Below are 13393 nucleotides of genomic sequence, written 5' to 3' on the forward strand. Positions count from 1 at the left end.
TCAACAGGAGTTGTAAAAAAAACCCAACTCCACCAAGGCTAGAAGGAGCCTTTGGAGAAATTGTCTGAGCTCTGAAACAGTCCTTGAATGTGTGCTGCAAGAAATCCTCCATACAAACACACCTTTCATATGACAGGAGGAGGAGGAGGGGAGGGAGAGGAAAAGAGATGAAAAACAAAAGCCAGATCCTCAGGTAACAGAAAAATCAGAGATGCTCCCTCAGTTTACACTACACAGATTTGAGCCAAAGGTGCTTTTACAGGCCTTTTATGAAATATTTTAATTTGCCTTTCTACCTGTTATGCGTGCAACCTAGGCAGTGCTTTTCAGAGAAATTATTTATTCAGTTTTACAGTGACTAACCTGAATTTCCAGACTGCTTCAAAAGAAAAACAGAAGCATTTCTTTACAAAATGCAAAGAGCATTAGGCTTCTTCCCCCACCTTGTTTTTCCTTTTCTTTTTTCCTCCATCCCTCAGCTGAAACATCTCTACCTCTCATCTAATAAATAAACAAATTATGTATCTTTCCACAAAAAAATGCTCTTCCCTTCACCTCCATGCCAAAAATGTGCTGACAATTTTTTCTTCTACTTTTCTTTGCTGAAACCACTTGAAGTGGAATAAATTCCTTTTTTTTTTTTTAAATTGATTTTTCAGTTTAGCCACCTACTCGAAAAAAACAGCAAGTCTTACATCACTGGCTGCAGTCTTACAACCTGGAATATACTGAACACAATGCTGAAAGCGTGGGATTACCACTGGGTTGGCATTAGTGGGACACCCTAGGAAAAAAAGCCAGGGCCAAAAGGAAATTACAGGGTCACTGAAAGTGGCCACACTGTTGCATGAACCACCTCAATGTTACTTCCCAGATTAACTAGAAAGTAGCATCACAACACAAATACAATTAAGGTTCTAATCCAAGTCCATCAAATGAAGGCCCAGTTCCCAAAGGCAGGGACTCACCAGGATACACTTCTGGCACCCAGGGGAGGAGTCCTGGGGACAGGGAGCTCAGGTAGCACACACCTATCTTCCCCGTGCCTTCACTATGCACCTGCTGCAGGGGAAGCAATGTCACACACAGCAGGTCTGGCTTAAGGAAAGGTTTAAGGTCCTTAGAACCATATTTCATCACAAGTAAACTCTGCTTCTGGAAGTGGAGGGCGGATGTGTGGATAACTGCCCACTTGTGTGGAAATGCCCTCTACTCAACCCAGCCTAAGACCTTCACTTACACGAGGCTGTGATTAGGGGATTCAGGTCATGAGCAAGCAGATCTCACACTTTAATTCTCTCTCTCATTTTGGTTGCCTGGATCTCCAGGATGAGCAACATCACATTCTTGCAGAAACCTAAGCTCACGTGCACCAGCTCTCTCCCTCAGAAGAGGGAGATGCATGAAGTCGATCGTGATAACCTCCCACCCGAAGGTGTCAGATGCTGCCGTGGTGCCACGGTGCTCTCTCCCCACACTGAAAGTAAAAACAACAATCCTAAAGCCAGTCTTGCCTCTTTGTCTCCACAACCCAGCTAATAACACTGCATCAAATTCAACAATACTGTTGCATTTGTACCTCCCCTCAGGCAAACCATCCAGAAAGTTGTACATCCAGAACTACAGCAGTCTGCACCCTCTCACACTCTCCCAGCTTTCGGTTTCCTCATGAGATCACCCTGCTGAAAACCACTTTGGCAACACACAGGTTTAAGACCATCCTAAAACCACCCACACACATATCAGATTGCAGCCCTTGTTTAACTCTCCTGTAAGCATCATGCAGGATTAGCCCCTTGCTAAGTGATCTGGGACTGCAGTAACATGCTCACAGCTTTGCCATTTATTTGTGGCAGCTTTCACTACCTGCAGATGCTGTCCAAAAATACAGAAGGAAAATCTGTGCCCTTGGGAGCTCACAGTCTGAAGGCAGAGGTCAGGAGAAACCCTCTGTTCTTATTAATGCAGTTCTATGGAGAGCTGGGGAAAAAAAAAATCACATCTGTATGCTTCTCAGAAGCAGATTAAGGCTAATAATACAAAGATTACTGACATTAAATGAATTTAAATTCATTCTTCTATCATTCAAAATATTAAGTTTTGTACGTTCCTCCCAAAATCACTCCCATTTGTAGTCAGTTTCACTTTCTGCCTATTATGAAGTTGTTATATTTGGACTATAATCACCACAATGGACTTTTGCCCCTCGACACTTTTGTTGTACCAGGCGTCTTATAAAAAAAATGGATTTGCAGTGTTAGTTCGACCTAAAAAAAAGGGAAGACAGGATGCTTGTAATTGCTGCATAACTCTGCAAACAAGGTTCTGCAGTCCTAATGGGTTCTCTGCCTATCAACAGGCAAGGGGAAAGTCTCACTCATGCTACAGTAGCGTTACTCCTGCAGAAGCTGTTCAGCCCTGGGCTCTGACAGGGAGTGGGAGCTGACACTCGCCAGCCCAGCCATGCCACAGCATCAGCACCTGTCACAGGCACACAGGACCAACAAAAAGTGTTTCTCACTCATGACCAAAACTCAGTTTTAAATTCGAGTTGCTCCTCACTAACATTCAGACTCAACTGAAGACACTGCTCCACCCAACCTCCACACGGAATTTAATAGTTTTACAGCCAGCACCAGCAAACTGAAGATGAAGCACAGTAACAAGAGGAAACTCAGACAAGATCAACTTTCAGGAGGAAAAAAACTCCTTTCGGAATTTAAGTTTCAGTTCAACTGTAGGATCCCTCTCCCCAGACATCGTGACATTGATGAAGAAATATATGAGGATGCTCAAAAGAAAGCCATCAGGCAAGCGAGTCACCAGCCAAGCCATGTGTTTGCTGCTGAACAACGACCACGCTAAAAGCGCCTCACAAGTGCTTGCACTACATTTTACTGAGAGAAAGGGAACTCCATGGCAAAAAACCCATATCTGGTGTGCTTGGCTGAACTGTGGCCTTCCCCATTTGCTCTCCTGGTCCCCACATTGAAAAGCCAACACATCCCCAGGCCAAGTTGGATTCAGTGGGCAGTTATCTGAAGTGTAGTTTGTGGTGAATTGCTGCTGCACAGGATCAGTTCAATTCAACTGTCCAGTCTTTTTGTTTCAAAGGCACCTCCCCTTAGCTCAGGGCCTTATGCAATGGCTGCATTTAGCATAACTCTTATTAAATCAGTACATAATTATAACAGTGTTTTACCGAACTAAAAAACCCCAGCACCCTGTGAAAGGCCATCAGTGACCAGCTCAGCCTCACCCACACAAACGCTCTCCTACAGCCCTGGGTGTCCTCCAGCTCCACTGTCACCACCATTTCCAGCTGACCCAAGCACAGGCTGCATCAGCTCAGGCATCATTCCTGCCCTCTCACTTGGCCAGGACAAGCATTCATGAGACTGAGCACAAAGCAGAGGAAAGAGGACAGCAGCAGGGAGGAACCAGAGCACACCTTTCAGTGACAAAAACCATCTGAAGGGCACGAAACCACAGGCTCAGCTCCTCATGGCATCCGTGGAGCCAAGCGCAGATAGTACAGCCTGGGAGCTCAAACAGCCAATGCTTCTGCCTTGGTAATGCCCACTATCAAGAGGTTTCCACCGTTTTCCCAAATACACACATTCCCCATGTTTGCTTCTCTCCTTGTGTGTGCTGAAAGTCATATACATTAAAAACATACTAGAGGAACTGGGTGCAGACCCTATGATATGGATGAATTCTGCAGCATTATCCAACCACTCTTTCTACCCAGAAGGCGCCAGGTACTGTATCTCACAGGTTGGCTGAGCAGGTGGGGATGCTCCAAGACCCAGGGGAAAACTTTCTCATGTAAGCTGGCATGTAAAATGGTATAATCACCCAACGGCATTTAGGACAATCTCTGGAGCTGGGCTGAATTTACAAACCCTGGTATCTCTAGAGAAACAAGATGGGTAGCACTGTACAGAAAATAAATACATTTGTTATTAAACACACTGGAAGCTTCCCTATACCTTATGAATGGATCTCAGGGTCTTGTCAGAAGGATAAACCTTCCACCTCACATAGGATACAGAATGAATTTGTTGTTCAGCAGCAGCATCCTCATTCTAACCTTGGTATCTGAGCAGCAGTTACTGAATGAGTCATATTACAACACAGTCACTGGAGCTGGAAAGTCCCCAACCCAGCAGGTCTCTCCCTTCAGCAAGGTTCATAAAACCTCATGCAGAATCTACCCCACATGCCCTACTCATCTCCTCAGTCTCAGAAAAAATATGGATCACAGCTACTCAACCAACTGCTCTGCAGACCCTGAAAATCATGGTGAAGGGGGTCAGTCCCGGGTGAGAGCCAGCCAAGCCACAGGCAGACGGGTCCTAGAGGGTGTGCAGAGCAGGTATGGGGAGGAGTGGGGACAGCCTGTCTCCACTTCTGAGCAAGGTGGAGGGGGCTGGTTGCATTCAGAGGCAGCAGAGGGGGTACATCCTCACTGCAGAGAAGCATGAGGGAAGGGGCTCGCTGGTCATCCTTCAGGATTGCATCCCACACTTCATATTCACATGACCTGAAGTGCAGCTTCCTCAAGCACAGCTTGAAAGGTGCTGCTGCATTAGCCAGACCATGCCTGGGTACTCAGGACAGGGCCCAAATTAGCTCAAGCTATGCTTAACAAAGGGCACTGAGGTTGTCACACCAAGTGCTTCACTGAGTAATTAGTCAAGCTGAATTCATCAGTGATGGACTTCATCTGAGAAACAAGTAGAGTACATAGGATGCAGAAATTCATTTCTGGATCCAGGAGCCAAGAGCAAAGGCAAGGTGGAGATGCCAGTGCCAAAACCTGGGCAGTCTGTCCAAGGGCATGAAGGCATCACAAGACACCTCTGCACTCTGGCTTCCTTCATCAGACAAAACATCAGCAACTGGAGGCTTCAGAGAAAGAAGGATAAACCACCTGTAACCCTGAGGATTACATATGTGGATAACCATTCTGTTTCTTTTTTTTACTTCAAAAATAGCTTTACTGAAATGTATCTGAAGGTGCAATACAAGCTCCCTGGGCACTGCTCATGACTATTTATATAAAAAATGTTCAGACTATATTTGAAAGGAGCCCACTGATACCTGGTATAGCTATAATAAGATTTATCCATTTTGACCTGCCAGCTGCAGAGTAGGAGAGCCTACAACTGAACAGCTTGATTAGGAGTGACCAGCATTGATCAAGAGTTTTGACCAGATTTTGGGAAGAGGAACACAAGCACTTTTGTTGCCCAGCAGGGAAGAGCCCAAAGAGCCCAATTCTCTGTTCTCCATCAGTTTTGTACCTTACAGAGTGCATGACGTGGACTAATCCAGTGCTCTGGAGAACAATTCCCAGAGCAGCCTGGCAGCCAGCCATGGCTCAGAGCAGGTGATGCTCTTTCGCAGGAGCTGGTTGGAAAACTGGGAAGGATTTCCATCAGTGAGATGGGGACATTTGGTAGTTCAGCATTCCAGCCTTTAGGACTGCTTTAAGGAGTGGTCCATCAATCCACAAGGGCTCCCTCCCAGCATCACAGCCCTGCACAGCACAACCACACCTCCCCACCATACAGTCCCAGAACCTTCCACCAAAAGATCACCAAATGTTTCACAAACACTAATGAATTAAGTCCCAGAATCCCAATTAACTCCAGCAGCATTATCCCCTCATGACCAGTTGCACAGAAGCAGGCTGAGGTGTCCCAGTCTCCCTGTGAGCCTGCTGAGGAGCCAGCCATGGCCGATAGACCTGCCATCTCTCTCCCTCTGCTTAGCTACAGACCTGTGAGCTATTCCAAAGGCTCTTTCCAAAACAGAAGGAAAGGAGAAAAAAAGAAAAAGCTTTCTGTTTTCCTGGAAAAGCAGGTTGTGCAACAAAGAAGGTGCTAATAAAGGTTTCACCATCCAAATTAAAAGTCAAAGGCAGCAATAAAGCGTCTCTGAAATATAAGAAACACGTTGTGTGCAGCATGAAATTTATTGCTGCCTTGCAGAATGAAGCCAAACATCTTAATATGGAAAAACACCGCTACTTTTGACCCAAACAGATTGGGAACAGGAAGTAAAAACAAATCACCCAGCTGCAGCAGAGAAACCAGTGTTTCCTGCCCATGCTTACCCTGCCCAGGGCCGCACACCGCCTGCCCAGGGGCCAATCGCACCTAAACCAGACGGTTTGTTATTAAAGCTCTTGGAGGCAAGATCAGGCCTTTATTGAAGGGGAATCAGCTGGGGAGAGCCAGGTAAACAGGACTGCAGGAATCATCCCAAATGCTGCATTCATTTGCAAACTGCACAGGGCCACGCTCCCTTGAGAGGGGATTCCCCTTCTTTCAGTGGCTCTCTCCATTTTCACCAGCCAAATTCCTGACTCAGGACAGGCATATTTCAGGAGTTAATTTTGGTTTTATTACATCATCACCAGCAAACCCTGAGAAATTAAGTCAAGCCTCAATTGGCTCAAAACATAATTACATTTCTCTTAAATAATAGCTTTGCATTACTTCATTTTTTGTTGGGTTTTTTTTTTGAGCTCGTGCATATTACATCCTAATTATATTTTTCAAGCTTTCATTTGCAGCTACAGGAATAACCCAGAAAGACATACAGATGAGCTAATTTTCTAATCATCACTTGAGTAAGGACATGGAGCTTTAAAAAAAAGTGACAGATAGACCAAGGGACCTGCAAGAAAAAAAGAAACATGCATAACTGACAGTCCAGCATCTCTTTTGTTAAAGCCAGTAACTCAACGCCAAAGAGAATGGATTTAAGACCTCAGCAGAGCAAACACTGAATAACACACATGTAATGCAGCAGAAAATGCCATTTACACAAGCACTACACACTGAACAGCAGCTCAGAACTTGGTATTTTGACTAAAATTCGGCTTTCAGCAAATCTTACAAGCATCACTTTTATCAGTTCAAGCAGATTTTTCCTACAAGACTTTAAAAGATTACATGCCAGGTGTAGAATACTTCATAAAGCAGAATTAGATTTTTTTACTTGCGTGATTTCTTTCCCTTTTTTTTTTTTTTTAAATAATAGCAACCAGCAAATTACAGCCATTAGTACAACACTGCCTTCACAGCAGATTTATGGCAGCATTACCGAAAGCAGAATTTCACCCAACAACACTTCTGGGTAACAGAGACATCTGCAGAACCAAGGGGGAAAAAAAAGCACATAAACATGCACAACCACACATTTTGTGCATTACCATCCAAGACTTTTACAAGGACGGGTGTTTTGTGCCACTGTTCTGCAAGACAGCACCCTGAGCACGCACAAGAGTATGGTGTGCTCTCCTGCACGCAGTGACCTCCAGTCCTACCTCATATTCTTTTAAATGCCTCACCTTCATGCTTGTAAATATTGCTTTGGCAGAGGGGCTGCACTGGGAAGAGGGAAACACCCCACACTCCAGTTAATCCTGCTACAAGAAATCCTCCCTCTGCACCCCCCCCAGCAAACTCCCAGCAAAAAATATCCAAGTTTATCATGCCAAGGAAAGAACAATAAGTGGGAGTCTGAAAAGGCAGTCAGAAGTACCGCCAAAAAATCAGAGCTCTTTCTCAAAAAATGGCCCTCCCTTAGGAAGCCTGCCAATCAAACCCGATCACGAGGCTGTTTTCCGAGGGTGAATAGAGTTCTTATTGACACAGCTTATGTCTGCAGCATGCAGCCCTCCACAAGGCTTTCAAGAGCAGATCGGATTACACAGACACATTCTCTCTGATTTTATGCATTCAGAAGCCCTCAGACACAAAATACCCAGCTCAGAAGGCCACCGCTTTTTCAGCTTGCCTCCCTGCTTTTACCAAAAAAAAAAAATGCAGGCAAACAGATCCTGGCACCTTTACTTGGGCTCCCGAGGCCCTTGCCCTCGCTCAGCAGGGCCAGATAATTTGGAGGCCAAGCCACAGATTTGCTCCATGTGAGTAATACAAGCAACTCATTCCCATGGTGAGTACTTAACATCAGGATAGGAGAAGGAAAAAAACAAATATCTGCTGACACCATTTAAAATGGGGGATGATAACATCGCTCTGGGTAGACAATCCTTCCTGGAAGATGGCATGGAAAAAGGGGAGGATACACACCTTTTAAAAGAACAACACACACTGCAAAGCTTAGCAGGCAAAGGGTGCCCAACTGCAAAAGCATCACAAGCACAAATTCAGGTAAATTATCTACTGAGGGGCAGCAATTTGCACACACGGGAACCTGGAGAAAAACTAAAAGGATACATACAGTTTCTATACTTAGGGGGCACAACAAGGAACTCCATTTCAGCAGCAGACACACAGAGCCCAGGGTACCCATGATGCTCATTAGAGGTGAACAGAGAATTACAAAACATTATAAATGCTCCAGCTTAAAGACTGCACTTCAGCAAGCGAGACAAGCCTGTGCTTAAATAATATGACAAATTAGGACTTGAGTATTGGCCTAGAGAAGGATGCATGCACTGCCCAGAGGTCTGGACTACAACAATTAAAAAGAAGCTCACAAAAAAAAGTCTAAAAAGCAAACCAGTACATTACACATGGGTAAGTGGACCCCTATCACCTAAAAAGGAACTCCTGCATCAACTCAGCCACACTGAATTGAAACCTCTTGCTGAAATATTACATATGGCAAACACAGCAAATCAAGCAAGCTTGAGCTTCAGAGCTTTTAAGGGATTTTAAGAGCAAACACACACTTCAATAAAGACATCCTCCCCTTCCTGCTTCCAGGCTGCAGTCACTCCTCAAACCAGTGTTTCTATCACGTTGCAAAAAATTTTCTCACATTTTTCCTAATGGGTGCTGGAAGGTTGGACCTGGGTAACAAATTCAGGATGCCATGTCTGCCTGAGGTGGCAGTTCTTTGGTTGGACGGTTGCACTGTTTTTAGAGTACACCAAGAGAGCCACAGCTCCTGTGACTACCTTTGGAAAAGAGAGATCTAAGCCAAGTCTGGTTGTCAGTGCTCAGCCTCCCTCTCAATGAGCAGCCCAGTGTTTCTAGTACTCAGTTTCCACACGTGACTTCTAGTATGGTCATGGTCAGAAAAGCCTGCTCCTATGAAGGCTGAGTACTCTTTCCCAACACATCTGAGTCACACAATGGTTTACTCCACTGCCAAAGCCAAGTTCTCACCACCAACACAGCAGAGGTGTCCTGCTGCAGGAATCAGTCACCAAATCCTCACTGCAAATTCATCATCTTCACCTGTGCCTGTGTTAGCCACAAAGAAAATCTTCACTTGCTTTCAGGCTCCTGACTGAGCTGCAGGCAACTGATGACTATGACAGCCATGGTTTGACTTGTGCATTTAGGAAGATCCATTTGCCAGACACCAGCCATGCAGTTTTGGTGTGGTTCAGCCCCATCCTGTCCTGCCTGTGCCCCACAAGTCCTTGTGCCAACACAACCATTTCTGTGGTCACATGGAGAAGTGAACCAAGGAGCAGTGAGGGCTAAAACGAGCATCACTTTTTTACCCATTATTCTGCAAGATTATTCTTAATAATTCTTAATTCACAAAGATGGTGAAGAGACAGGAGGGAAAGGGACGAAAGCAGGACCGCTTCTTCCACCACAGCACCAGCTTCAAAACTGATTTGCAAGCTACACTGCAAAAAGTAAGAAAGTCAACCTCTCCCTCTTTGCAGTCACAAGTTTTTTTGCTCTTTGAGATTCAGTTAAACATGCAGAACAGCTCTCAAAACCTCATTTCTGGTGGCACTATAAGTGCAAAACTCTACAGACCATGTATTCTATTCCTCTTGCCAAGTCAGGGCAAGCCCAGGAGAAAATTTCTAGGTCTGTAAAAATCTAAGAATAACATTAAGGCTCATGCCATCCATTCCCCATCAGAGAATATGAGGACAGAGCAGGCCACCACTGCTTGCAAAGTGGAACTGGGCACGAAAAGGACTAGAAAATCTTCTGTGTGGATACAACATCCCAACATCTTGGAGGGACAACTGCCCAGCATCCCTACTGTCAGTAACCTTCCTGCAGCATATGGTCCAGCACTGGGAGGGAGGAATGACAGCCCTAGATCTGCCTCCTCATTCTCCATGTGGGTCCCTCACTCTCCCACAGCAGTGGGAAGGATACGGCACCCTGAATTCTCCTGGCCTAGCCAGACGCTGCAGGAGGCTGAGCAGCACAGATTACAGCACAGTGGGGCTAATTTCCTTGCTGACCACCAGGTCTGCTTTGGGTCCTTGCCAGTATATCCCAAAAGGCCCATAAGACAGCACCAGACCCCCAACAGCCACACAGCTGTATGCAGCCTGAAGCAGGGGCATATGCACAAGTCAGCCACTTCTAGGAAGGCTGACTGCACCCAAAGCAGACTGTTCCTTCTCCTGCTATAAGCATATCCCATAATACCTAGAAGCTTCAGCACAGTCCATTGTCTTTCAAAGACAAACACTCATACACCGAAATAGCTCTCAAACTTTTCTGGGCCATCTCTACTTTAAAATTACTTCATTTAAATATGTACCATGTCTATATATACACACACACACACCAAGGGAAATTAGCATCGTGAGCAGGGCTGGTGCCCACACACCGTAACTCTGCACATCCTCCCAGGTCTGCAGGTGCAGAGCTGTGCTGCCAGGGCTCCACACCAGTACAACCCTACAGCAAACCAGAGCCACTGGAGAGCCCCATCAGGATCCTCCCTGCTGGCAGGAGCACTGGAAAGACCACAGCCTGTGGGCTCTCCACCAGATCACTTGCTAACACACATCTTTTTTGAGGTATGGAGACTGATGAGGGCAGAGAAGTTTTAAGATCAAATTAAAGATCCTTTAAGTCCTCAAATTCTGCACAAAGCTGAAGCCCCAAGTCCTCCCTTCAGCAGTTTTTCCTACCTCTCCACCCCCACCAGGGCCAAGCTACATGATTCAGACACTCATGAGTAAATAAAGCTCCATGGAGCAGGACTGTGTCATGTAAGGCATTTCTCCAACCTGGAGAGCAGCACCATTGCAGCCTCCATGTACTACCTTAACAGCAAAACACCCGCAAGGAGGACCCACAGGGGGAAAAAAATCTCTGCAACCTCATGAAAGCTGCTGTATGGAAACTTTTAACTGCACTACTGTTTCTGCACAATCCCAGAAGAACTAGCTTAATTCAGACTGCTCCAACTCAGACACTCGATAGTTTCAACACGGTATAGACTATAACCTCACTCTAATTACAGGATCATGTTACATGTCCAACAACTGCTGCAATTCAGTCTTGCCTGATACACCCCAGCTCAAAATTGGTCATCCCACCTCTCACTCTCATACTTTTTGGCAACCTTTGAATGGAGGCAGGGATACCTAGCAACACCTCAGCATCTGACACACATGCACCCCAAGCTCCAGAAAGATTAAGTCATTATTCCTTGCGCTAACGAAAGCAACTACTTCCATCAACGCAGAATAAACTAGTTTTAGGCAAACAGCACGGACACACACTACTGCTCACATGCTTCTCTGTGCAAACGCAATACAGGATTACTGCTAATAGCCACAGCATCGTGAACCCGCACGTCGCTCCCCGAGCCAGGTGTTGATCACACACGGAGCCTATCCGAGCAAGACGGGAGTTTTCAGAGACGCAAAAGCTGCAGGAATCAGGCTTTCGGAGTTTCACTACCTCAAAGGCAGGGGATGTTCCTTACAGCAGCGCACGTCTTGCCTTTGAGCTCAAAACTGCATCCGCAGCTCCCGCTGCCATGAAAGGGGAAGGTTCTCTCCCCGCAGCCGCTCGCCCGCGCCTTAACCGAATGTTAACAGGTCTGTGCCTCGCGTCTGCCTCGCCACCGCCTCATGCTCGGCCGGGGAATGCTCTGCTCCCCGGGAGGACGAGCTGTCCGGCCATGGCTCGGCGATGATTCAGCAAGGGGGTGGCTCCCGGTGGGAAGGCACACCTCCTGCGAGCTGTCACACCGCGGGGCCGGGGCAAAATGGGAGAGAGAACTTGCTCTGTCTATCATGGCTGCACTTTCCAAAATGCGTAACCTGCCTTGGCAGGGTTCAGGAGGGCGAAGGGGCGAAGCGCGAGGGGGTGAGGGGGCATTTCCATCAGCAGGCACATGGAAATAATTGAAGGAAACATCTCGAAGCTTTTAACTATCGCACAAGTAAATGAAGGGAGAAAAAAAAAAAAAAAAAAAAAAAGCCAGACACTTTGGGAGCCAGCATCAACTTCGCCAGGCTGTGTTCTTTGTTTCTAGGCAGACTCCAGTGCGGTGGCAAGAATGAACAAATGCGCATGTCTTCATAAGAGTCCAAAAAAAAAAAAAAAAAAAAAAGGGAGAAAAAAATCCCCCCTCCCCTCCGGCCCCTCTCTCGCCGCTGCGGCGGCCGGAGCCCTCCGGAGAGAGTTCGGGCTGCTTTTCCAGAAGTAAAACTCCACTTCCCTCTACTCCGAGCAGGGGTTTTGCAGCGCTACGAGGCTTTCGGGGGGTTACGGCAGCGCCTGCAACACTTTCGGCTGCAAAAAATTAGTTTCGGCGCGGGTTTCGTGGTATATTTTCCTTCTCTCCCTTTTAAAGCACAGCACGCCGTGCCCGCCACGCTCCGGCCCGCACCAGCCGCCCTGGCGCAGCGCCCGGCGGAGCGGCCGCGGGCCCGGCCCCGCCGCCGCCAGACAAAGGAGCGATGCGGAGTCGCGCCGGCACCCACGGCCGGTCCGCCGGCGCTCCCGGGACACCCGCCCCGCGGCACCGGCACCGGACCAGCCCCCGGCCGCCCGCGCCCCCCTCCCCGGAGCGCCCCCCGTGCCCGCGCGCTCGGCGTGGCACCGAGCCCCCCGCGGCCGCCCCGGCCTTACCTCGGCGGCGGCGGCGGCGCTCGCAGGCAGCGGCGCCGCTCCGTGCCACGCGCGGCGGCGCGGGGCGAGCCACGGGGCCGTTTAGCGCGGGGGCCGCCTGCGCGCCGCCATTTTTAACGCCTACCGCCCGCCCTCCGCCCACCCCCCCACGCCCCCCCCGCTCCCCCGCGGCCACGCGCGGCGTGGAAATGCCACTCAGCGTGTCCCCCCCACCCCAACCCCGTCTTCCCGTCCCCGCCGTTACATTTACGCAGCGGCTCCTGGGTCGCCGGGCCCGCCGTGGCGGACGGTAGCAGCAGGGCAGCAGCAGCAGCCGCCGCCGTCGTGGCCCCTCCGCCGCCGCCGCCGCCTCCCGCCGCCGGGCGCACCATGGTACGCTCCGGGCCGCGCCGCGCCGCGCCCCGCCGCCGCGCGCGCGCGCCCGGCTGCTGCCCATGGCAACCGCCCCGCGACCCCCCCCCCGCCGGGCCCTGCGGGACGAGCCCCGGGATGGCCTCTCCGCACCTCCCGGGATGCCCGCACCGCCTTGACGCCTCTTCCCGGCC

General features: G+C 48.5%; 1 protein-coding gene across 3 annotated transcripts in view; it reads right to left on the minus strand.

The window, feature by feature from the left end:
• MBNL3 (muscleblind like splicing regulator 3) overlaps positions 1-13183 on the minus strand; it is a 92545-nt gene extending 79362 nt beyond the window's left edge. Inside the window, exon 1 of one of the 3 annotated variants that reach the window (XM_018070709.2) lies at positions 13093-13183. The gene's annotated coding sequence lies outside the window, so the exon portion shown is untranslated. Of the gene's footprint in view, positions 1-11669; positions 11884-13092 lie in introns of those variants that run through there. The other 2 variants (XM_018070712.2, XM_018070708.2) reach the window with 2 other exon arrangements.
• Between the last annotated feature and the right edge of the window lie 210 nt (positions 13184-13393).

The sequence above is a fragment of the Manacus vitellinus genome, unplaced genomic scaffold, assembly GCF_001715985.3.
Source record: "Manacus vitellinus isolate BGI_N305 unplaced genomic scaffold, ASM171598v3 scaffold_19_pilon, whole genome shotgun sequence".
In the NCBI taxonomy this organism is placed as follows: Eukaryota; Metazoa; Chordata; class Aves; order Passeriformes; family Pipridae; genus Manacus; species Manacus vitellinus.